General features: G+C 44.4%; 1 protein-coding gene and 1 pseudogene across 2 annotated transcripts in view; one reads left to right on the top strand and one right to left on the bottom strand.

Annotated features, from left to right (window-relative positions):
• GPR39 (G protein-coupled receptor 39) overlaps positions 1 to 24,324 on the top strand; it is a gene marked incomplete at both ends in the record, with an annotated part of 205,996 nt that overhangs the window by 44,411 nt on the left and 137,261 nt on the right. The window lies entirely within an intron of this gene.
• LOC308249534 (large ribosomal subunit protein eL21-like) lies at positions 202 to 679 on the bottom strand (annotated as a pseudogene). The gene has a single exon. The product of its transcript is annotated as a large ribosomal subunit protein eL21-like (transcript).

The following is a 24,324-nucleotide window of genomic DNA, read 5'->3' as shown; positions in this document are numbered from 1 at the left end:
ACAACCTGGGCTTGTGCCCTTGACTGGAATCAAAACCAGGATCCTTAGGTTCACAGACTGACGGTCTATCCACTGAGCCAAACCAGTTAGGGTGACACAGAGTTTTCTTTAATTATTCTTTGGGGGAAGGGATGTCACACTTCCACTCAATTAAGAGAAACATTTTTATCATCACAGAAGTCTTTTATTTTTTCCCACTTTTCATGACATGAATTCACAGGGAATGGGTTCCAGCAGCTCAGGCTCCTTTCCATTGGTTCTCACACAGTGTGCTTTTCTGGATGGAGCAGGCTGACGCTTCAATTGAACCCAGGTGCCTTTCTCTTTGGCTTCCTTCTTTTTCTGATCATTTTCCTTCACATGTTTCAGGAAACTATCTTGGCTCTTAGAGTGCTTAATATGCTCAATTCGTACATTAATTCTCTTGGCAAGAATCTTGCCCTTGACTTGCTTGTTCACAATAATTCCCACGGCATGCTGGGTGACATTGCAGACTCTTCCAGTTTTGCCGTGGTAATATTTGTGGGCATTTCTTTTTGAACAGTGCCCATTCCCTTGATGTCCACAATATCACCTTTCTTATAGATTCGCATGTATGTGGCCAAAACACTCCATGTTTTCTAAAAGGCCTAGAGAACATAAAGCGGGTGCCTCTCCTCTTTCCCTTTGTGTTAGTCATTTTGGAGAATTACTGGAAGATGGCGGTTCTGGCCAAAAGGCCAATTGAGTCCTTTTTAGGTGATAGAAATCTAAGTGACATGTTTTTCTTTTTGTTTAATATATATAATATTGGCCAAATTTTCTGTAATAAACAAGTATTTTCTTTATTATGAGAAGAAGAAGATTTGAAAAGAAATGCTTAAAGTTTAAGCCCATTTCCTTGCCACCCCTGACATCTTGTTTCTTGAGCTGCACTTTTCCTGGGTCACTGATGCTTAGCATGCTCTTGAACTTGGGCTCTAAGCAGTCATTGCACATTAACATCAATAAGGGCTTAGAAGGATCCATTTCTTTACTGAGCGACTGACGAAAGATTTGTCCCTGCCATAGGTAAAGTACCTCAAATATTTTCTCCATTTTTCAGTAATTATAATTTGAATGGATTTTTCATCAGAATCATTTTCTCTCAGCAGGGTCACCTCCAGAGCATTTAAAGAGGGGTAAACATCTATTCTTTTTTGTAGGATTGTCCTTTTTTTCCAACTTTGTTTTTCTTGTGATTTAGTTTTTGTTTCCCTCCCACCAAGTAATAAATGCACTTTGCAGGAAAGGTCAGGGAGGGCTCTATTAAGCTTTGTAGTGCTGAGGACCATTTATTGGGCCAGTCAGCTGAGGTCTGTGGAGTCAGCTAAGGAAATCTCTGGGGTGCTGGGCTACGAGGCTGCTCTTCTCTTGCAGGGGAAGTATAAAGAGGGCAGCATAACTTCCAGGCTGATGGTCCTGAACATTTCTCAGAAAACTCAGCACATAGGCAGAGTGAGCTTAGTGAGAACTCCTACTGTGTGCAAATTAGTTGCCAAGTGTCCGTTGGTATTCTCTTCAAGTCTGCAACACTCTAGGTGGAGAATGACTGGTAGAGGATTTCAGAGCTTTTCATTGCACAGAATACTTTCAGAATGCAGAGGATGGTGTCTGTCCTCAGGACAGCACTTGCCCTCTCAACAAGTTCTTTGAGCCAGCACTCCCTGCCTTACTCTATTATTATTTTAGGTATACACTAGGCCCTCGGGTTACATCAGAGATCCATTCCTATGGCGCGACGTAACGTGATTTTCGCCCTAAGTTGGAACCCACCTACATAAGCACCTACGTCACTCACATGGAGCACATACACAGCAGTAATGAAGTGAAACAGTCAAAACAATTTAAAAGAAAGATAACAATTCCTGACCTTTATTGTGGTAAATAAATAATAAGAAACATAAAGCGCATATGTACATATGTCGAAATGATAGAACTTTTTTTTTTTAATAACTAAATGAGAGATGGTGATGTAACCATAAAATGATGTATGTCAAGTCCAACATAACCCAGGACTGTCTGTATAGAAGTTCTCCCTCCCATATTAGACCATCTGCCTGCATGGCAAGGCTGCCCAGACCGTCATGTTTTGTATTTTTTAATGTCTTGAAAAGTACTTGTTTATTAATTGACAGTGAAACCTGAATAGGAGCTGTAGGAGTTGAGTTGGAGAAATATTAAGCAAGAGAAAACATGACAAGAAATCTTCTCCAACCTCTTTTGGAGCCAAGTGGAGTTATTATAGCATCTCAGTCTTTATGGGAAGCCCAAGAGGAGTGTCAGTCCATAGGTGAGTATTGAGCACAGCTCATATTTAGCAGGGCGATGGCCACAGTGGGACATTCAGAAGCTTCAGACTTAATTGCTCCATAGTCAAATTGGTGAGATATGGGTACTTCCCATGAAACTTTAATAGATAATAAAGGCAATGTATTATTTGGCACTAAGCCATATTATACTAAAGTCAGTGAAGGCAGGGAACACAGTGGTCCAGAACAGTTAGAAATGTTTCCTGCAGAAGGCAAGAATACAGCTGGGATCCAAGGGTCCAGTGTGTCTACATTGACTAACTCTTTATACCCCGTTAGAGTGAATCTGCTTCCACTTCCCTTCCTCAGAGAATTTCCCAGGGGAATTTAGATGATTTACTGAGTAGTTCTGAACTAATAAAATCTAGCTGTTAAATTCCACCCCTTTCTCACCCATGCTTACATATCTTGTAGTATCCCTCCCATTTCGCAAAGCCTCAGCTCCTGGCATATTCTCCTTAGAAGTCCTGTCCCCCAACACTCAGTCCAATGCTTGGCATGATGGGGAATTCTTTTCTGTGTTAAATAAAGCCAGTTCTTGTGCTAATCCCACAAAAATTAATCTTAAAATTCAAATTCTACCCAACCAACATTTATCAGGTATCTATGGTTTTTCTATATGTATACAGTATAACTCAAATGCAGCAGTGAATAGTTTTCTGCCCTTAAAAGATTTTACCTTCTAGATTAGAATAAAAAAAATAGCTATATTGCAAGATAGGAGAGAAGCTGTAACAAAAAAAGACAAGATTAACCCTGTCGGGGAAGGCTTCATGGAGGTAGAGGGTATGGGGCAAGTCCATAAGAAGCACGTGAAATTTATAAATATGCAAATGCAAGATGAGGCCAGGAGTGGGTTGGACATTCTCTCCAGAGGGTATATTGTGAGTGGAGACACAGAGATGACAGGAGTAGGGTATAGTTCAGGTTTGGCTGAGGCTGGAGACAGGAATGGGAATATGAGATTGGGACCTATCCTTGGGGCAGGGGAGATGCTTGGAAGAATTTTGAGCAGAAAAGGGATGAACTTTAGACTCGTTGTTCTGTCATATATTAGACATGTTTGTGGATTTGAAGGTGGGATGCTTGTGAATTGAGGATGGGAGGTGACTGGCATGGGCAGGACAGGTTGGGGCTCCTTCTATCTGACCGTATTCTGGGCAGACCTTAATGAACACTGAAAATTGGGTAGTGCCAATGGGCCCAGAAGGGAGGTGATAGGTGGGGAGGAGAAGGCAGGGGGACCTTTTGCTTATCTTTCCTCCTCCCTTGGTAAGCTAACACTGTCACTCAGGCAGTCATTTTATGATTGTAGGAATCTAATATTTTTGCCCACAAAGAAAATGCTGATCTTGATATCTGACAATGAGGGCAAGAGTCTACCTGGCTGGGAGGTTGTTGAGTTGACTAAAAGGCCTTGGGGAGCATGTCAGGGACTGTGGGTGTCTCAGCTGCTCAGTTCTCTCTGAGCAACTCCTCTAGGTGGCGCTGCCCCCTCACCCCATTCTATGGCCCTGCAGATGCACTGGAAAGGGTAGTCTCCCATTTTTATCTTAGAGCACTTTACAGCCCCTCCTGACAGATCCTATTCAAGCTAAAATGAGTGACTGGGGGCAACTCATACATAATTTCCCTCTATTTAGTGACTCCCTACACCATGGGGTCTGCATGATTTCTGTTCATTTAATTAAAGGTTATATTGGCAAATTGTTATCCTTGGGAGTGTGGGTGTGCAGGGAGTGCTTTTGGAATACATTGCAGGGTAATTTCCCTTGCCCTTTATTGCCTCTGCAGGCCATGTGAAATTGAATCACAAATAACACATTTCAGAAACAGGCAGAGAGACTGAGGTCTCTGCTTCTTTTGGCTTTAAAAAGACAGTGAGCATATGTATGTAAACGACCCTCTGGTTATACAAGCGAGGTGGAGGAGGCAGAGCTGAATAACTAATGGAAAGATTTCTCCACCCCACACAGTGAGTTCAGCAGCTTACACTCCCACGGGGAGTGTTGGATCCAGGAGCTGGTTCAGCCTTTGAAACGTCCAGAGAGCCCATTGCTGTTAATGGCGCCTCTTCTGAGAACCAGCTAGAGACAAGCCCCCTTAGCATGCAGACTGGAGGAAAGTCAGTGGATGCTACCTTCCCTTTCCAATCTCCCTCTCCAGAGCGGCTGCAAATCCTGAAGTTCTTGTGTGTGCCTGAGGAAAATGCCAACAGGTAGACACTGTTAGTCAAAGCTGCCCTTTCTCAGAGCAGATGACAAAGGTGTATAAAGTTCAGAGGATGCAAAGTTGTTAAGTATTAGGAAGTGATGTGGTGGGTGTGGGCTGAAGGCAAGCAGTGACCACACAAGATGGTGTGGCTTCTTAGAACAGTTAGAATATTCACCTCCATCTGGACAAGGCTCTAATTGATGCCCCTTCTTTAGGATGCGTTTGTTTCTGAGGTTGAGGGACTGGGTGTTAATACCTTTGTACTACATAATATTCTCACAGTTGGTGAGCATTTATTTTTATAGAATGAGGTGCAGGGCTGCTGTCTTGTTAGCAGTGGGGATTGGGAATGCTGGAGAGGGAAGGAATGAAGGTGAGCAGGAGTAAATATTCAGTTGTGTAGTTAGGGTAACCTCCCAGAGAAGGTGAAATTGAAACAAAGTCTTGAGGAAGCCAAGGAGCTAGCAATGAAGATGTCTAGGGAGGACTGTTCAAGGGGAGTGTGCTGGATGATGAAGAAGTAGAGAGTGTGAAATAGTGTGACGAGCAGAGTGGGCAAGGAGGAAAGGTCAGAGAGGTGGGGTTAGGGATAGATTATAAAGTGCTCTGTTGGCCACTGTAAGGACTTTTACTCTAAGTACAATTGTTGAGCAGTGGAGTGATATGAATCAGATATGAAAACAGACAATCAAGTGTAATGAGGCCAATGTACATATCCAAGTATGTAAAGGGAGCATATGTAAGTGAACATAAAGAAGCGACATCTCTTCCAGCACAGGAAGAGGAGACAGAGGGGGCGAGGGTGGTGTCAGCATTTGGCTTTAAATGATGAGTCAACCCTTAGCCTCCTAATTCCTCACCCTGGCCTTTTTCATGCATCTGTAACCCAGGCACCAATGGATCACAGAGAGTCCCCCATGAGGCATTGGGAAAAACATGTTGGTACCACAGATGTAAGTGACATGGTAGTCACCTGACCGTGGAATTTATCTTTTCATGCGGTTTACTTGCACTTGCTAGGTTTGCTTGAATCTGGTACCAAAGGCACCACTTTAACCATATAGAGAGGACATCTACTACACTTAGCTTGGGCTTAAACTCTATGGATATAGGAAGGCTGAGCGCACTTGGTATTCTAAATTCAGCTATTAGTTTCATCGAAGACCCAGCAGCACACAAGGAGCTAGTTTTCAAACAGAGTAGTTCACTTCTGCAGAGGACATGGTCTTGCTTAGGAAACCTGTACATCTACACTACAGACCTGATCTTGGAACTGACCCAGAATTTTCATCTACCATGGATCCCGCCAGCACCATCCAGCTTGCTATAACATACAGTTCAGGTGGTGGAGCAGCTTGTGCCATAGCCTGAACCTACTGCAAAGTCTTCTCTTCCTCTGGCAGCCTTTTGATAAATAAATTTGAAGAGTTTTTCCAAGTGTGCTAAAAGTTACATTAACATCCAAAGAATTCTAAGCCCTGTGCTGCTTTCGTAGTAGCAGTGTACAAGTTACAACAGTTCCTCCTTTACTTTAGAGGAATGTCCAGCTACTAGAAGCTCTAGATATGTTACTGATTTGGCAGACCTCAAGTATGTGTGGAGTTATCTCCATATTCCAACATGTGGGTATCCTCTTATTGAAATCTCTAAAGTACCTGCTACTTCCCACCCTTCAGTGCAATGAGTATGGTATCACTGACCTAATGGACCCAAGTGCTGTGCTGCAGTATGTCAAGATAGTCTGCAGAATGTCAAGTTCCCTGAGGACTAGATTACAACAAGAGAATTAGCAGAGCCCTAAAGCCATTACAGTAAAGGTGTACTGTAGTTAAAATTACTTCGGATTCTGTCTCTAATGGATAAAAAGAATGAAAGCATTCATCTACTCAATAAGTACTGGAGTCCATGCTGACCTGTTTTTGCAAAAGTATCCATTGCTATTGGGGCTAGTGCTTGGTTACTTTTACAGTAGCATATGGTCCCTCTACCATGATAAACCTGGATCCTGCAGAGGCCAGTCAGGTGACTTGGGAGATATGGTGTGGACCATTATCCCTGCCTTTTTAAAGTCTTAATTGTGGCATTAATCATTGCAGTTCCTTTAGGAATGCAGTATGTGTTATCTTGGCAAAAGGGGGCAGTTTCAGGGGACTGTATGTGGCTGGTATTACCATAATGGCTCTTACTGCACAAGTAAGGCAGCAAATGTGAGAATCTGGGGTATCTATCTGAATTACTCACTTAGTGACTGAGGAAATAACCCCAGTGTTCATCGGCTGGCTCATTAGGTGCTTATTGTGTGGCTTCAGTAAGCCTTTACTCTGAGCAGAGGGGCATGGTGCCATTTTTAGATCCTTTGGTATTAGTGTCAGCTCACACCCGGTATTGAACAGTTTTTGAAGTTTCTGGATTTTCCCCTTTCTCAAGGGCTGAGTTACCTTGGAAAATGATCAGAAGTTCCTTTGGGAGAAGAACGAGGTATATTTTCTGCATACTTACACTGGCGTTGCAGAATTCTTCCTCAAGGAGACCTAGCCTCCTCTTCAACCTGCTTTTCTCTAACCTCTTGTGGCCGCCAGACCAATAATCAGAGCCAGGACTCACCGCAGTGTGAGCAGGGATAAACAAGCCCTATTCTAGGAAGTAATAGACTATACATCAAAGAAATTGTAGGACTTTGCTCATATATACTTTGGGTATGGAGCTTTGGGTCTATGAACTGACTTAAATTTGGAAAACAGACAACTATGGTTTTCCATTGTGGTTGGGTGAACCTTCTGTTCAGCTCTTGTGTATATCAATGTGTGTGTGTGTGTGTGTGTGTGTGTGTGTATGTGTGTGCGTGTGTGCGCACGTGTGATTACACAAATCCAGCAACACCCTAGTTAAACTACCCAGCTTGCCCCTTGGAACACCATTATCTATTACCCAACACCATCAGTCGCTGTCGCTCAAGGCATCCCAAATGCTACTCCACCCTTGCTGCACTTTGTGGTAGCTGTGTTCACTCGCCTATCATGTCAAATGCTGTATTCTGGCCTTTGCCTTTTCTGGGATCCCAATATCCCTTTATATCAGGGACCTTGGCTCCATGGCAGCATATTCATGACACCTCTTGCCTACAGAGGGCTGCCACCATCAAACATCTCGACGCTTTTTAGGCCCTTTTATCAGTACAGTTCCTGTAGCCTTATTAAAGGAAGTGCCCTTTGAGCTCTCCCAGAGAATTTAATCATATGGTGGAGTCTCAGGCTTTACACAGTAAATCCACTTTAACAGTTCTGCCTCTCTGAGTCTTCTGCCTCAGAACTATGCCAGGGAAGTTGCAATGTCTGCAGCCCATTGTAGGCCTTCAGTATGCCCATGTTCCCACGAGTCAGCTCAGTGTTGCATTAGGATTGGCTTCAGGTGTATTATCAGCTCATTGAATCCTGAGTCCAAGGTGAGTGCCCTCATGTCAATCACTGTCCCTTCTCTCTCCTTCCACTCTGCCCTGTGGTCTGTCACTCTCAAGATTCACTTCTGCACATACTGCAAAGTCCCATTTCCTTTGGTGTGTAGCCTGTTACTTCACAGAATAGGGCCTGATTATATCTGCTCACACTGTGGTATGTCCTGGCCCTGGTTGTTGGTCTAGAGGCCATGACGAGTAATGGGGATCAGGTCCTGAGGAGAATAAAGGCCATTTTGCCATGCACCTGTTTCAGCTGAGGCCAGTCCATGCTCTCTAGGCAAGCTGATAGGAGGAGGTGAGAGAGAACAATTTTCCTCTGACAATGGGGGTCCAAGATTCCCAGGTTTAAATGTAAAAAGGTCCCCAGGTATCAGCGTCTCACTCTTACGCATTAAGGCTCTGATTTTGACGCAGGACACAGCTTGATGTGCACACTTAATCTCCTTTGCAAATATGCCTTATGTAAAAATCACATCCTGGGCTTGATTTTCAGCGCAGGCTGCCCTGCAGTTGTAGGAGATGAAAGTCTCTTTTAGAATGATATGAAATCTTAACACTTTTGAGTCATGCCAAAGGTGGCAATTAGGTGGCCGGATTTAATTCATTTATTTGCCAGGCCTCAAATGCCTTCCAAAACAACTATTTCACACAACCACCTTTTTAGTTGTCATTATCCCCTATCAATCCAAGAATGCAGCATTTGACCTTCCATTGTCTTGCACTTTACCTACACCTCATCTCAACCAACGGCGAAAGCTTTGCCAACTGTGACGTCACTGTATACCAGGGATTACTACAGTCAGCCACCACCAGCAATGGGCTCATTCTTTTTTTCAGACAGGTAGGTATTGAGAACTATGGAGAGTAAGATTATGCTCTAGTCTGGAACCAACAACTTAGCCTGACACAGTTTCATGGATGCTGGCAGAAGGCAGAGTCCCTTTTCTTTGTCCCAGTAGGGCCATGCCTTCTGTAAGAGACTCATGGACAATTCTCTCCCAACAGTGGGCATTTCAACTTCAAAATCTTAGACTGAGGGTCCCAGGTCCCACAATTTTTCAGCTCAAGATCCCTAGAAAACAAAGTCTGAGGCAAAGTGTGTACCATGTGTTTTACTGAGGAACATAATCCCAGGGCACTAAGAATGGGGTGGCGGGAAGGAAGCGAGGTGGGTGGAAGGGAAGCATCTGATGCTTTACCAGGCTGGCCATAATGTCACAAACAAAGACAAACACATGTAAAGGAATCAATTTCCTGGGTAGGATGGGCTGTTATGCCTTAGAACAGCCATTTGTGGGGAGAAGGAGGGGAGAGGCTGAGCCTGCCAGTGCCTTTCCATAGAGCGCTCACTGCCCTTCCCTTCCCAGCTGTCTGCCAGCCTCTTGGCAGCTCTGGGGGAGCGAGATTGATTCTGGATGTGGTGGGAAGAACCTCCACCTCTCAGGTCCCTTCTCCTCCTGTTCTGCCTCTGATCCTCCAACTTACCATTTCAGTTTCTCATGTGCCCAGTGGGAGTACCTGCCTTGACTACTTTGAAAGATTGCTGTAAGAGAGAAAAACATGTTGAAGAGTATCAGTGCTATAGGAAAGCTAGTTATAATTTACTTGAAGATTTCCTAACCTTGGATCCGAGGAGGGAGAGGAGGACTTGAGCCGGCCTTTGCAGCACAGGCAGAGGTACATAGATGAGGGCGAGGGCAGAGCCTCTCAGGGAGAGCATTTAGCAGGAGCAAAGGACAGAGATAGGAGATGGTATAAAACAGGCTTGGCAAGCATGGCCAAGGGCCAAATCTGGCTCACCACCTCCTTTTGTAATAAAGTTTTATTGGAACATAGCCGCTCCCATTTGTTTATGCTGTTTTTATGCTACAATGGCAGAATTGACTCATTGTAATAGAGACCATATGGCCTACAAAGCTTAAAATATTTACTCTCTGGCCCTTTATAAATCCCTGATGTAAAAGAAAATACCAAGTATAGTACAGTGCAGGTAATGAATATATGTGAATTGTCTTTCTCCTTTCATCTTCCTTCTTTGTCAGACAGAATTGATGGCATAATGGCCACTTAGTAAGTACTGATTAGAGTTCTCACTCTTTTTCTGTTTTGTTTTCATTTTTTTTTTAAAAAATTGATTTCAGAGAGGAAGAGAGAGATAAAAACATCGATGATGAGAATCATTGATCGGCTGTCTCCTGCATGCCCCACACTGGGGATCAAGCCTGCAACCCGGGCATGTGCCCTGACCAGGAATTGAACTGTGACCTCCTGGTTTATAGTTTATTGCTCAACTATTGAGCAATACCAGCTGGGCTAGAATTCTCACTCTTTATAAAAAGTATTTGATTCCATGATTTACCAAATAGAGAGTTAATCTCAATATGTTTACAAATTTAAAACAATGACCATAACCTACAAAGAATAGGCAGTTTATTCTGCCCCCTTTGCACTAACCATATTAATAATTGATACATTGTTTCATACATAATTGGATATAAAACAAGTATTTGAAATCTGACTGTTCTAGAAAATCCGAGTTAATTGGAACTCTGCTTAATAGTGACTCTTACTAGTGACTCTTAGAAAGCCAGAAACTGTGGAACATGAAGACTGTGTTTCCACAGTCACTAAGCACAAGTCTGAAACATTTCCTAGATTCCTTGAGAAGAGGAATCACAGCATATGTGAATGGGAATCCCCAATCCTGGAAAAATGCCTGGCAAATAGAAGGAATTTAATAAAGGCTTGCTGAATAAATGAAGTATCTTGAATAGTGCCTGGCACAGGGCTAGTTCTTGGTAAATGTTGAATTATCCGGCCAAGTTGTCCACTCATTCAAACGAATGAGAATTTTCAGACCACAGAACACAGACCATTGCTAGACCCAGGCTGAAGCTCTCTGTAGGTTGCACACAAATAATTTAAAACCTACCTGTAATTTATTGGTCAGAGTATTGTATAACCGTTGGTTGGCCCCTACTACTGGAGGAGCTACCCAATCAATGCTATCTAACAAGAACAAAGATAGCATTGATGGAGAGCAAAGATGGAGAGCTCAGTTGGGAAGGACCTCATGGCTATGCTGCTTTAAGACCAATTAACTGGTGCCCAACATCTTCCAGTAAATCTAAATGAAATGCGTTCTCGTGCATTCTAATTTCAAGTAAGTTTAATTGAACTTGAGAGGGAGGCTACCATTAGTGAGTAAAATGAAAATGAAGTAATTGAATATTTTTTTCCAGAATTTGTATTTGAAATGTGCTTCATCAAACGCTGTTTCAAACCCAAATGACCAGCGGTATGTGGTTAATATTTGGAAAGAAAGAAGGAATATTTAAATGTCAGTTTGGAGCCACTAGGAGGTTAAGTGCAACAGCCAGCTGGCTGTGCAATTACTAGATGTAGACTGTACTTGGCATTCAAAATGTTTCTTTTTTTTTAGTTGGAAGTTGATTAATGTGGTCAGGAGAGTTAGGATGAGTCTGGATGGCTGAAAAACAAAAACTGATATCTTTCTCCATCCCCACCTCCCCGTCTCCAGACACAAAAAAACGAGAGCAGCACTATCGATTTGAAATTGTAGATATTTTTATGGGCTTAACCAGCTGATTGCACATTAAAATGTTGAGTCTTTTTTTTCAATAACTATTTATTGAAGGCCTGCAGTATTCCAGGCACTATGGGAGATAGATGGTTTAACAGGACTCAGCCTATGACCTTAAGGAACTTTGCATTCAGTAAGTGAGATAAGGCTCGAGAAAAAATCAGAAAAAAATAAAAAAAACCTTGATTCTGAATGGGAGATATTCTTCCACAGTTCTGGCTGTAAGAGCAAGTGCTGAGGGCTGAGAAAACGTGGGGTTCTTAGAAGAGAGGATATCCGAACTATACTAGTAACTATTTGCAGGAGGAAGAGAAAGCAAGGAACTTGTTTGGAAGATGATGAGGCACTTCATGTGGCTGGTGTGGAAGATTTGTAGAACAAGGTAATATGAAGTAAGATAGGTGTGGTGCAGTTGTGGAAAGCCTTGAGTGGGTTTGTACTTAGGCAGCCTCTAAGAAGGGAAGGGGTTTGACCAGAGATAAGGAATGAAAATACAGATGTAATGCTGATCATCGCTCATCATCAGAGAAATGCAACTCAAAACCACAGTGACACCTCACACCCATGTGGATGGCTACTATTGAAACAATAGAAAATAACAAGTGTTGGTGAGAATGTGAAGAAATTGGAACTCTGTGCACTGTTGTTGAGAAAGTAAAATAGTGCAACCAGTATGGAAAATGCTATGGCGCTTCCTCAAAATATTAAAAACAGAATTACCATATGGTCCAGCAATACCACTTCTGGGTATATAGCCAGAAGAATTGAAAACAGGGCCTTGAAGAGATATCTGTACACCCATGTTTATAGAATCATTACCCAATAGCCAAGAGGTAGAAGCAACCCAAATATCCATCAATGGATAAACAAAATGTGTTATACACATACAGTCGAAAATTCAGCCTTGAAGGGAAGGAAATTCTGTCACATTCTACAACATGGAAGAGCCTTGAGGACATTACACTAAGTAAAACAAGCTACTCCCAAAAAGACAAATACTGCATGAATCCACTTATATGAGGTATCTAAAGTAGTCAAATCCATAGAAACAGGAAGTAGAGTGGTGGTTGTCAGGGGTGGGGAGGAAGGAGAATAGGGAGTTGTTTAATGGGAATAGAATTTGAGATTTGTTAGATGAAAAATTTATGGAGATTGATTTCACAACAGTGTGAATATACTGAACTGTACACCTAAAAATGGTTCAAGTGGTAAATGTCATATTATGTATTTTTAACCACAACAAAAAAGAAAGAATACAGGTGTAGCAGTGTGGTGTGAGTTGAATCGGGGCTGGAATGGAGAGGAAATGGAACATCAGTTTAGAGGTCTTTGCCTTCAGAAGTGGTAATGGGACAGGGACAAGAGGCAGGAGAGCAGCTCTCAGGGTAGAATCAGCAAGGTTGGGCGCCTGCTGGAGGCTGGATTGAGCGAGTAGGAGCCAGAGATGCCTTGGAGGTCTTCCACCTGTGCGAATAGGAAAGTGGTGGAGCCCCCCACCCCCCGCCCCCAGAAGGAGTGACCTTTTGGGGAGGTGAAGAACTTGGTGTTGCATTAATTCTGACTGCAGCCTTGTGATGGCTTGTGCCGGAGCTGATCTGATTGTTCTGTTTTAAAGTTCGCTTAGAAGCTGTTTTGTTTCACGTTTTCTTTCACTTGTCCAGGTGTTTCACTTCTGGCTTCTCAGTTGGCCTTGCTCAGTGGTTTATCCCTAACTGTTCAAATTAGCATGGGTGGCACGTTGGTCTCCGATGGGTTCTTTCACTGAATCCCTCAATAAGAGGCTGAATGTTCTCAGGAGTTGTGAAAATTAGGGAGGTGTGAGGCTTCCTTTACTGAAAAATGCCCTTTTTCCCTCTTAAAGTTTTTTCTCCTTCCTTTCATTAGACACTTTATTTCTAAGCTGGTCAAATGGTCACGTGCCCTTGCGTTTTTCCCTATGCATCTCATTCACCTAAGCTGGGAGCGGCCTTGGAGGTGTGAGCTTATTTTTTCACTTTAGGCATTTCACAGGGACCGAGGCTTACATGTGCATGCATGTCAGAGCTTCAGAAGGTCACCACTTCCTGGTTCCCAGAGTGGTGGCAGTAGCAGATTTTAATTCCCAACTACGTTTCCACAGTCAGGGAATCCTGTTGAGGCTGGAAAGGAGAGCCAGCCATGGAACAGCCTGATTTTACCCCTGCATGGACTGGTCCACAAACCTCATCACCGATGTGAGCATTGCGAAGTGTCTTTTTAATGCTTGCTGTTCAAGGTGAAGGGGGTAGGGGAGGACATCTGGGTATATTTTCAAAGGCCAGAATCTGGGATTGTAATGGGATGCAATTTTATGAGCTTCATTGTGTCTCCTAGGTATGAAAGGATTTTTACTACTGATATTTGTGGACAAATGGTGGCAAATGTTGGAGCGAGGTTGAGCTTGTCTAACACGTTGCATGAATATTTCAGTCCTGAAAGGCTCAAATTCTTAGAAAATTCACCTCAGGCTTTGGAGAACAGGTTATATTCTGAGACAAATTTTAAAACAATTTTGACTGTTTTTTTGTAAATAAATTTTTTTAAAAAAAAATAGCAATTGGAATATATGTTTATTATAGAAATTTTAGAATATTTAGATGAATAAAAATGGCCCAAATTCTCACCACCCCAGGAATAACAACTGTCACCATCGTGCCATCTGTCCAGAACATGGGGGCTGTGGAAAATCAGCATAGACAGTGTGGCGTATGAGGTGGAGGAGGAAGGGAGGGAGGGTAGGAAGCACTGGCGGAACTGGGAGCATATGGAGGGTAGCCTACAGCTAACTAGTGGTCTGTGCGTGTGAGTGTGTGTGCATTTTCGGTGTGACCTTGCTGTGCATATTAGTTTGCAACCTGACTTTTTCAATTAATATTTCAGGTATGTTTCACCAGATGACTACATTTTCTGTTTTAATATATTTTTAAAGGTTGCATGGTTTTTATTTTACAAGTCCTCCCTGCTGGACATTTAGGTTGATTCTATTTTGTATTATTGGTTTACTCCTATTATTCCCGGCTTAATGATTAATAGCATTTCCTTATCTCAAAGGTGTCCTTAAGAGAAGCTGTGAAAACAGTGTGATAACTTAATGTTTGTACGTATCTATTAATGTTTCTTTAGCATAAACCTCTTAAAATAGACTGTCAAATGTGTATACTTTTAAAGGCATTGGATGCACATGACAAATGGCCCTTCAGAAATGTTACAAGACACTTATAACTCTGGCCAGCATTAATCTTCCCACTAAATATATAATGTGTGTTTCTAAATATGCACTTTCTGTTGACTTTGTTCAAAGTCATTCTGGTCTCTAGCAGTAGGAAAATCAGCATAGATAGTGTGGCGTATGAGGTGGAGGAGGAAGGGAGGGAGGGTAGAAAGCATTGGCGGTACCGGGAGCATATGGAGGTTAGCCTACAGCTAACTGGTGGTCAACAAACTCTATCACAGACTTGATATCAGTCACCATTATCATAATAAGGCAGCTCCATTTGCTAAAGGCTGAACATTTTCAATGCAGTGTTTATTTCACTTTTCAAAGCAACTCTGCAAATAAATACCATTTTACTAAAGAGAGAATTGAGACTCAGAGATGTTGGATAAGTACATACAGCTAGGAAGCTGCAGAACTGGCATTTGAATCCAGGTGTGTCCACCACCAACATCCAGTTTCCTTCCATCTGGCCGTACTACCTCTCATGGTTCTCTAATTTCCCCTGGATTAGAGGGGAAATTATTCTGGATTCCTTCCTTCCCTTCCTTTCTTCCTTCCTTTCCTTCCTTCCTTCCTTCCTTCCTTCCTTCCTTCCTTCCTTCCTTCCTTCCTTCCTTCCTCTCTTTTTTCATCAAACATTAAAGATGGAGAAGGAGGGGGTTGATAAAGGGAGCCCATAGTCTAAACTCCCTGTGCTGGAAAGTTGCTGTCCACAGTACTTTCTCAGCAAACTGGGAAACCCATTTCCTATTAAGGCTGCCTGAATTTCCTTATAGAGTGCTAGCATATAACAACTTTCTTGATAATTCTTTTTGTTGATCTTGTTAAGTCTTTAATAGTTAATCAAGAGGCACAATGATGAGGAGAAAAAGTGTTGAGGTCATTGTTTGGCCCCCTTCATTGAGTAGTTAAGTTTTTCACCTGTTAGAGGACAAATTGAGGTTCTCTGCTCCTTTGAGAATCTTCTTTCTAATCTGAGTGTTAGGTAATAATGGTAGAGGAGACACAATAGATGTCATAAAAAAATTCAGGCATGATAATCGGAAGCAAGCATTTATTAGACTCACACTTAACAGGCTGAAGATTTTGAAGCAGAGCACCAATTAGATCATAGAATGGATTTATATGAGGAGTAATATAACATTGACTTATTTCATTGCTTTTTGATGGAATATCTCTCATGGAAAATTATCCTCCCCTCACAGTCATTATTGAGTTAAATATGAAGCTGAACATTTTCAATGCAGTGTTTACTTCTCAAAGCAACTCTGCAAATAAATACCATTTTATAAATATTGAGAGGAGCCATTGAGTTGTGATGTACAGAAAATGGTTGAAATAGACCCTGAACTAGGGCAAAGTTGAAGGGAAACACTGAACTGAAAGTCAGGTTATCTTTGGGTGCATCAATAGTTTGACAGTTTGACACCAAACTGTTATTAATTTTTGGGTGCCAGTGAACATACGTTTTCAAAACTTCCAATTTCATTACCCTAGATTCCTTATTAGTAGTAGTTTCCTATCAGTGGGGGTCAAAATAGTTATAAGAATGCAATTTATCCTCTTGCTTTAACAGAATTGAACCCTGTCCACATGTCCTGTAAAAAGAAATATTTACCGTGTGTTTAGTGGGTATGTAATATAACCCACAGAGTTATCTCACATACAGCATTTAGTTCTGTAAGAACATCTCGGCATGGGGCATGGCTCCACATAGCAAAGGAACCAGCCTGCCCCAATTTGAACATGAATTCTTTCACATATGAGGTACGTAACCTTGAATAAGTTTCTGAAGTTCTTTTTGACTCTATTTTTTTATATATAAAATAAAGGAAATAACACAAGCACATAGAATTGTTATAAAGATTAAATGTAGTCAGAGCTATATAGACACATAAGTAGCATGCAGGATGTGTCAACTATTGTTGTTGCTATGACACAGGCTGATCAGCACTGGACATTTAGGGCAGGATGTGCATGGGACAGTGGAGCAGCCAAGGTACAAGGTCAGCTCTCACCCATCAGTGGAATCCCATGGGTTCTGGCCCACACCTGGGTCCCATTCCTATTGCCTCATCCAGCTTGCTGATGGCTGCATGGCACACATGCTGGATGGCCCTCCTTGTTAGTTTCACTTGCACTAACAAGGATGGAGTGCTGCTGTGTGTCTTCCACGTTGTGATGGGAGCAGTCCATCTGTATTGTCAGGCTGCAACGGGCAGTTCTGGGCTCACAGTTATATGTCAGTCTTTTGTGTTACCTCAGAGCCCACTAACAGGCTGGCCCATGTCTCTCAAAAAGATATCTAGCTCAACCGGCATGGCTCAGTGGTTGAGTGTTGACCTAGGAACCAGTAGGTCAGGGTTCAATTCCTGGTCAGGGCACATGCCCAGGATACGGGCTCAATCCCCAGTGTGGGATGTGCAAGAGGCAGCTGATAAGTGATTCTCTCTCATCATTGATGTTTCATCTCTTTTCCTTTCCCTTCCTCTTTGAAATCAATATATATATATATATATATATATATATATATATATATATATATATTAAATATATTTTATTGATTTTTTACAGAGAGGAAGAGAGAGGGATAGAAAGTTAGAAACATCGATGAGAGAGACATCGATCAGCTGCCTCCTGCATACCCCCTACTGGGGATGTGCCCGCAACCCAGGTACATGCCCTTGACCGGAATCGAACCTGGGATCCTTCAGTCCGCAGGCCGACGCTCTATCCACTGAGCCAAACCGGTCAGGGCAATATGTTTTTTTTATAAAAAGATATCTAACCTGCAGCTATTGCTGGCCTTGTTTTACTCCAGGACTGGGTTGCTCTTCCACCTTTTCCCCACTAGCTATCACCAAAGACTCCAAACTGCACCTATATTCACCACTGAGAACTCTAGCCTTGCATTCTCTCCCAGGGCATGTGGCATAGACCTCACGGTGGCTGAGAGCTGCTTCTGTGCACTTTGCAAGAGGTGGCTGGGAATGTGCTGTCCTGGGAATCTGAGTAGTTCATCAGCTGCTCTCATGTTAGTGGTGAATCAGAGTGTAGGAGTTTTTCCTGACCTTGATAGGAATATCTTCACTCAGCAGCGTACACTTAACCCCACAGAATTGAATACAAAATGTGGGCCCTGGATCCTGCCTGGGTTAATGACCCATCTTCAGTCCTTTAGGCAACTCTCTAAAGCTAAAAGCGTATTTTTTAGTGCAGTTTCACCTTCACTCATGAGCACTGGTGTTTTGCTCTAGCTACAGGCATGTGGCCAGCTCCAGCGGCCCATATTCCAGTGAACATGCCTAAGGCCAACTGCAGGGTGTTAACGTGTCCCTGGGGCTGCATGGCAAAGACCATTCTGTGTCTCCCTTATACAGCTGCTCAGCAGACTAGAAACCCTGACGACAATTTTTCTGCTTAAAAGAAGTAAAAAAATACTGGCTAAAACATTTTAAAATATTTCAAAAGGCATTGATGAGCTGGCAAAAATAAGAACATTAGAGGCCACAAGCTACATGAAAATGGGTATCTGAGAGGTTCTCTGACCCCTTGTGGGAATTTGCCAGATTAGGTGAACTTGACCACTGGATTGTCTAGCCATGGGTAACAGACAAAAAGGGCCCCAAATGGTACGTCCAATTGGTCTGTCTAAAATGGGAAGTCTAACAGGAGACTCTGCCTTTCCCAACTGACATGAAATTAGGACCCAAGGAGCCATAGCCTCAGCATAAGGAGGGGGTAGAAATAAGCCCTGGGGATGGCAAAGAACATTGGCTGTCTCAACCCTTGATTCTGAATGGGAGATATTCTTCCACAAGAGGTCATGCACGTGAATGTCCTCACATAGGTTTGTAGCCTGAACTCACACTGTGTGGGTGGTTGGAAGAACCTCAGGTAGAAAATGGAGTTAGAAGTTGAAGTCCAGGTTGGTTGTGCCTCAGGCATCGGGCAGAAGGAAACAAATCTCTGGAGCAGGCGTCCTCAAACTGCGGCCCTCGGGCCACATGCGGCCCGCCGAGGACATTTATCCGGCCCGCCGTGTGCTGCTGCCTGCCCTGCTTAGCAGCCGACTCGTCCCGGGCCCGCAGTGCGCATAGGAATTTTTTCATAGATTTTTTTTTTAACTATATTTGGGCCCTCCAACGGTCTGAGGGACCGTGAACTGGCCCCTGTTTAAAAAGTTTGAGGACCCCTGCTCTGGAGAAATTCACCTCTAACCTAAGCTTCAGGGAATTCTCACAGATAATGTTCTGGGGGGAACATGAGCTTATACTCTGAAAACAAATTACAAAACACTGAGAGTGAGAGCCTGAGAAACCATAAACAGTTGCAGCTCATCCACAGGGATTTTAGACATTGGCACTATAAAACACAGATGAGAAAATAATACGTTTCGAGAAACAAAGTGACTTAGAAAATAAGAAAGGAGCATGAGATTTTATATGGTTGGGCAGACTTGACAAAGGACCAAATAAACATTTTCGAGATGGAAATTATGAGTTGAAGTTTAACTATTACATTTAACAGATTTAACAGCCAAGTAGACCTAGCTGAAAAGAAGATTAGTGATCTGACATACATTTAAAGAAATTATTCATAAAGAAGTTAAGAGAGGCAAAGAGATGGAAAAAAACGAGAAGCTTAGAGTCATGGAGGATAGAGTGAACATTTCCGAAGGAGAAAAGAGAAAAGATATCATTGCTGAGACTTTGAAAATGATGAAATTAAGCAGATTCAGGAAACCCACTAAATCTAAACAAGGTCACATCCTATCTAATAAAGAGGGAATGTGCTAATTGACCATCACTCCATCACAAAGATGGCTGCACCCACAGCTGAGGCCAAGTTCCTATAAGCAGCCTTAATGAGCAATCAGCAGGGACCTGAGGCTACGCCTTCCCCCGCCCCCTTGGGGCTTGACAGGGTACCTCAGGCCATGCCCCACACCCGGCAGAGCTTAACAGGGGACCTCAAGGTGCACTTCCCATCCTGGTGCTGGGCTAGGGGACCTCAGGCTGCTTTCCCCACCCCAGCGCCAGGCCGGGGGACCTCAGGCCATGCCCCCCACCTGGTGGGGCTTGACAGGGGACTTCAGGCTGTGCCCCCAACCCCAGCACCAGGCCGGGGGACCTCAGACCATGCCCCCCACCTGGTGGGGCTTGACGGGGACCTCAGGCTGCTTTCCCCACCCCGGCGCCAGGCCGGGGGACTTCAGGCCGCGATCCCCGCCCCGGCACCAGGCCAGGGGACCTGAGGCCACACTCCCCGCCCCAGTGGGGATTGATGGGGGACCTCAAGGTGCGCTTCCTGTCCTGGTGCTGGGCTAAGGGACCTCAGTCTGCTCCCCCACCCCAGCGCCAGGTTGGGGGACCTCAGGCTGCACCCCCCACCAGGTGGGGCTTGACAGGGGACTTCAGGCCACACCCCCTGCCCCAGCACCAGGCCAGGGGACCTGAGGCTGCACCTCCCTGCCTGACAGGGCTTGACAGGGGACCTCAGGCTGTGCTCCCCACCCAGCGGGGCTTGACGGGGGACCTCAAGGTGCACCCCCAGTGCTGGGTCGGGGGAATTCAGGCTGTGCTGCCTGCCCAGCGGGGCTTGACGGGGGACCTGAGGCTGCACCCCCCTGCTGGTGGGGCTTGACTGGGAACCTGAGGCTGTGCCTTCCAACCCCCCTCCCCCCGGTGCCGGCCTGGGGGACCTGAGGCTGGGCCTCCTCCCCACCCCCCCCGCCTGGCGGGGCTTGACAGGGGACCTCAGGCCATGCCCCCCACCCAGTGGGGCTTGACAGGGGATCTCAGGCTGTGTCCCCCACCTGGCGGGGCTTGACGGGGGACCTCAAGGCACGCCCCCTGCCCCAGTCTAGGCTGGGGGACCTCAGGCCATGTCCCCATCCTGGTCCCAGGCCAGGGGACCTGAGGCTATGTCCCCTGCCCGGCGGGGCTTGACAAGGGTGGGACTGGCTGGGTCTGGATCTAGCCCAATGGTGTGGGGTGGCCAGGTATGGGTCTCATGTGATTTTGAGGTGCATGTGGGTGGGCAGGGACTTGACTCTGGGTCCCATGGTGCACCCCAGACTCTGACAGGAGGAAGGTTTTCATATACATTTTACTAATTTTCTTTCATCTCTGACACTTTTATTATAGAGAAAGGGCAAATGGCAATATTAAATTATTTCCTCTAATTAATCCCCTTTTAATGTGCACAAATTTCGTGCACCAGGCCACTAGTATAAAAATATTCATACCTAGACACAGCCCAGGGAAAATGTAATACCAGAGACAAATACAATAAAACGATAGGAAAAAAAGGATGCAATGTTCTAAAAGTCAGCCCATTTTTATGTGCTATTTGCTTTCCATGTGGGCCAGCAGGGAAAATTAATGGTAAATAAATAAATTACTCCCTTCTTCTGGACTTTCTTGGTTGTGTGGTTACAGCCTTAATTTCCCCAGAGGATTCCTCCATGGACATTTTAGAGAGCGCCATGACTTTCTCTGTGGCTAATTGCTGTGACTTGCATGTATTGGGCGAGGGAAACAACTTGTGTGGGCGTGGGAAAGGGGCGGACAGGAAAAAGGGGCACATTTAATTGATCAGTAACCATGTACTGCAGTACTGTTACTGGGCGGACCAAATCTCTGCCCCTTTTCTTGTACATGTGTACTACAATGCAAGAAATCCTGCCATGTTAGGAATGCTATATATCGTGTCAGTTTTTAATATAAATGTAAACCTAAACTGTAACTTGAAGCTGAAGGGCTACTTTAGAAGGTAGAAGAGGCTCAGACCCAAATTCCCTTTGGGCACAGGCCCAAGAGTTTGAAGGCAGAGGGCTAGCTCTGATGAGAGTTTGTGCTGGGTTGTACTTCGCAACAGGTGGCCCTCTAGGCACCTTGCTTGTAGCTTCCTATTTACCTCCACTCTCTTATGCTGTCTGATTCATTCAGCAAGGCATGCTGTTCCGCCCAAGTCCAGCTCATTGAGGGTGCAAAGGTGTGAGAGAGAGAGGAGAGAGGAAGAGGAAGGTAGGAGGGGAAGGAGGCAGCCTGTTAATACACATCTACTTTTCTTTGCTTCACCCTAGCACTGGGGACAGTGGGGAGATGGAAAGGGAATTGGGGAGGAATTTATTACAAGGAAAAACCCACTAAGAATGAGATATCCTTTATAATATAAAGAAATAAAGTTTTCAGGCCAAATCCTGCTTCTGCTTCTCCTTGGAGATCTCTAATCAGAAGCTCTGGATTTAGATTGAACGGTTTATCCAATATTTAACATATATTTAATAGACCTCCATTATGTTCCAGACAGTGTGTGTGTGTGGGGGGGGGGGGGGGGCGGGGGGGCAGGGTACAGTGAAAAAGATAGACAAATATCCCGATCTTATGGAGCTGACAGTCTAGTGGGGTGGGGCTCAGGGGGAGGTAGACCAAGAGCCAATAGAATATAGAGCTGACCAGTTGCTGGCAAATGCTATAGAGTAGAGCAGGAAAAAGGATAAAGTGGAAGAGTGGGAAGAGGGGAGGGTGGCTATTTTAAGGATGTTCAGGGGAGGCCCCAGAGGCAAGGTGACATGAGCAGAGGCCTCAAGAGGTGAGGGAGTGTGGGCCTGATGGTAGTGAGTGGGTGGGTTTGCTTCATACTGGACAGAAGCCCAAGTAACCTCTCTTCAGCTAAGGAGAAGCTGGTAGGCTCCAGCCCCAGGAAGGTACTGCTGGGCTGGGAGTTCCCTCCCATCACCTGGGGTGGAGGGAGTGGAGATGAACGGTGAGGGCTGGGTGGCTGGAAAGGCTCTGTGGACATCCATGACCAGGTAGACCAGGCCCCAGAGCTGAATTCATAACTGGGTACCAGCTCAAGGGTGAACCACAGCTGGAAGGAACTGCTCTAATCTGCAAACCTTGAGCCAACCTGAGCCCCAAACTGATCTTTTATTTCTCACTCTGAGCTGAACAGTGAACCAAGGATTTTTCAAAAACAGTAACACCTAGCTGCCAGTTTGAGCCAGACCAAGCCTATTCATTTGTTAAAAGTATTGAACTGAAACAGTATGGGATTATTAACGTATCTTTCAAACAATGTCAGAATTGAACTGACCATTCACAAGTGCCGGTTAGAGATGGAAAGAAGTCTTTTAGGACAGACAGTCTGTGTGTGTTAGATGTCTGGTTTGAGAGTCTGCCCTCTTCACCACTAAGTTATCCTGCCTTGTGACCTCGTTTTTCAATTGAAATCTTGGGCTTACTTTTTATGTTTAACTTTTCATTTGTACATTTGTTTGCCTGCTTATTCATCATTTTCTTGACAATAGGAGCTGCATTTTGTATTGCCCAGGGATCTTAGCACAGACAGGTGTGTGTGTGTGTGTGTGTGTGTGTGTGTGTGTGTGTGTGTGTGTGTCAGAGGGGAGGAGAGGTGGGCTAGTGGCATGAAATGACTTCACTGAAAGTTTAGTTTGAAAGCCAATGGAGACCACCGAAGGATTTTAAGCTGGGGTCAGTGAGCTCAGATCGTGGTTTTGAAAGATCAGCCTGTGGCAGCTGTGTGGAGAAGTGGGTGGGGATGGAGGCAGGCGATTACTGAGGAAGTGATTGCTGTCAACTGGTGAGAAGTGATAAAAAGCCATGGTGGTGTCAGAAGGATGTCTGAAACTGTCTGGATTCAAGTCCTGGCTTCACATTTCCTGGCTGGGTGACCTAGGGCAAGTCACACAACTTCTCCTGCCTCATTCCCCTCCCTTGTGAAGTGTGGAGGCTAATAATGCTTGCTACATCATGTGCTTGTAAAGTTTGCATGACACATTAGATGCCAAGTGTAGAGCCCTTAGAACAGTGCCAGACAATAGTAAGAACTCAGTTAATTGTCATTAGTGAGTATGGAGAGAAAGGAATAAATTGGAGGTATTTGTAGATGTAGAATCAACAGGACTGGATATGGGAAAGAGTGAGAAGGAGTAGTTAAGGAAGAGTGTGAGGTTTCTGATTTGGGCATTTAAGTAGACAGTGGCCACATGAATGTAGGGAATTTGGGAGAGGAATCAAGTTGGAAAGGCAACATTTGAACTTGCTGAGTGGGAGGTGCCTTGATCTCATAAGTCTGAGTGTTAACAGAGCAGTATTGGGGGTAACTAATTACAGACTTGGGAGTCGGGGAAAGGATGTAGAGTGAGAAGACCCCATTCAGGGCAGGTCAGTATTTAAAAAGCAAATTAAAGAAGACAAGGCTACAGAACTGATGGAGAAAGGGTGGCTGAAGTGGTAGGAGGGAAACCAGGACCAAACAGGGGTCACAGAAGCAAAAGGAGGGACTCCAAGCAAGGAATGATCAGTATTAACAAATGCACCAACACTTCCTATCAAAAAAGACTGAAGGGTTTCTAAGTGGCAGTGTGGATGCACTGGCCCCATGGCTGGTGTGGTTTCTCTAGAGAGGGGTGGGAGAAGGTGGGTATAGGGGCTGAGAGCCACTGGGAAGTGAGCGA

This window comes from Plecotus auritus (genome assembly GCF_963455305.1).
Source record: "Plecotus auritus genome assembly, chromosome: 5".
Lineage (NCBI taxonomy): Eukaryota > Metazoa > Chordata > Mammalia > Chiroptera > Vespertilionidae > Plecotus > Plecotus auritus.
This window is presented reverse-complemented; position numbering and strand designations above follow the sequence as displayed.